The following is a 2,467-nucleotide window of genomic DNA, read 5'->3' on the forward strand; positions in this document are numbered from 1 at the left end:
TCTCTCTCCCCCTCTTTCTCTCTCTCTCTCAGTGTTTTGGGGATTTGTGTTTTATTGCTTCCATCCTCCTGAGGCATGAGGTTTGATTCCAGAGTACAAAAAGGAGGGAAATGCAGTGAAGTGAGCAGTATACCATACAAACGTGCACACATACAAATGCATACAGAAATAAATACACACACACGATTAAGAAGAATTTCTTACATATATATTACTGCTGGGAATATATAACTTATTAGATGTTTCTCTGTTTTAACTAATTGTAGTTTACGTTTCAGTTTAATGTTTGAAATTAATTTTAATTTCACCCCTGTAGTTTTATGCAAAACTATAAAAGTGTCATTTTCTTACTATGATAAATGATGAAATAAGAGTGTAGAGCTGGTGTTTGTTCATTATATTTCTGCAGGTCACAGTGCACCTTTCACACTGTTCATTTACTGTACTTCAGAATATCTTGATCATTGTGATGGTCCTGCATATGCATCTCACAGTTTAACTCTTTTAATAATGGGGATGGAAGCAGGACCTCAGTGGAAACACACTAAAGTTTGCATTCATTAAATCTGTGCTGATGTATATTAAATCCAAAGGCACATTATGTCAAAATTTAATTTGTCAATCTACACTGCAACACAAGCAGTAAACAGTAAAACAGTATGAAAACAGTAAATAATTTGTCTTGTCAACTGTGTAATTGTTTAAGCGACTTTCTTAATAAAGTGGAGGACAGAATCACAGAAACATACACACACATTTTCTGAACCGCTGGTCCCAGACGGGTTGCGGGGAACCGGAGCCTACCCGGAAACTCAGGGCGTAAGGCCGGAGGGGGAGGGGACACACCCAGGACGGGTCGCCAGTCCGCCGCAAGGCACCCCAAGCAGGACTCGAACCCCAGACCCACCAGAGAGCAGGACCCGGTCCAACCCACTGTGCCACCGCGCCCCCCTTATCACAGAAACAGATCATCATAAAATTTGGAAAAATATCTAAAAAAGCTGGATTTTAAATATTTGTCTAATGTTATGAAAAATAATTTTAATCAAATAATGATAATAATAATCTAAGATGTGGTTATGACTATAAATCAAACCTGAGACCAGTGGATGGAAAGTTGCGCACCAGGAGGGAGGAGATCATGAATTTGTTCCAAATAAAAGTGATAAAAACAAGTTAACCGTTTAACCATTATTTAATTTTTTTTTTTTATTTATTCATGCTGACAAGAAATGGCTTGTTTTGATTGATTGGTTGTAAATTCGTCTTTATTTTTTACATATGATTTCCTTTGGGCTCCATGGGATATTTAGAACAAAAAAATATGACAACAATTTGCTGCTCGTTGAAATGATGTCTTAATTAATGTTTTGTAATGATTTTCTCGTTAATAATGAGGGTGATTCCTTACAGCCCCTCATTCAGCTCTGAAATTTGTCATTTGAGTTGAGGAGGACTTAAGTAATAAAGTTAAATTAAATCTCCACCTTCCAAAACATAAATGATGGGAAACTGTACAAGAATAAGCTACAACTTCATAGATTATGCAGTATTTTCATTTTACATTATTATTTTATATTATTTTTATTTAAGCATTAAGGCCACTGGGTTTGTGAAATATGTATAATTGGACTGGAGTAATAAGTAAGATTAGCTTTTGAAGTTTTCCTGCATGTTCTGAATTTTCTTTTTAACTTTGACTGGAAGTGCTTAAATGTACAAGAATAAAAAGGAGACACTGCTGAATAGCTGCATTATATTTGTGTTGAACTCTAACAGGGGTTTCCTGTGTTTCAGTCTGAGCCTTGTCAGCAGCCAGTCATGTGTGAGAGCTGATAACTGGGCTGCAAACTCAACATTTCCTGGGGGGTGAAAAAGAAAACCTGACACCTCCTGTTTGCTGAGGTGGGGGGGTGGGGTCAGGTAGCACTGCCTGGGGAAGTAAAACCACCCTGGGGACACCTTTTTGAAGGGTTAGGGGTTGAATTTAAATTCTATATTTTTAAAAATTAAGCTGCATACAAACCTTAATATAATAATAATAATAATAATAATAATAATAATAATAATAATAATAATAATAATAAAGTCTTTGTTATACCAAGGCCATAGAAAGGATGTCGGTCACTGTGCTGGTGCAGGACTGTCAGAACCATGTTAAAGAGCGCATGCGTGTGGTGATTCCTGGTCCTCAGAGCTGCATCCACACACCCAGTTATTTGTCTCTCCACAGCATACACTCCGTCTGTGGAATCCTGACAGGAAGGAGGAAGTAGAAGGGAGTGTGTTTCTGAAACACTTTTGTGGAAACAGCTGCAGGAGTGTCACAGCAAACAGTCTTACTGTCCCACCAAGGCTGATGGAGGAAAGAGCTGGAGCACCATGAGGCCAGTGGGTGACAAGGCCCTGGATGTGCTCAGATCTTTTATTGTTACTTTTTATTAAGCCAAAGCCTTTGCCCAAGGAG

The sequence above is a fragment of the Scleropages formosus genome, chromosome 6 (assembly GCF_900964775.1).
Source record: "Scleropages formosus chromosome 6, fSclFor1.1, whole genome shotgun sequence".
Taxonomy (NCBI): Eukaryota; Metazoa; Chordata; class Actinopteri; order Osteoglossiformes; family Osteoglossidae; genus Scleropages; species Scleropages formosus.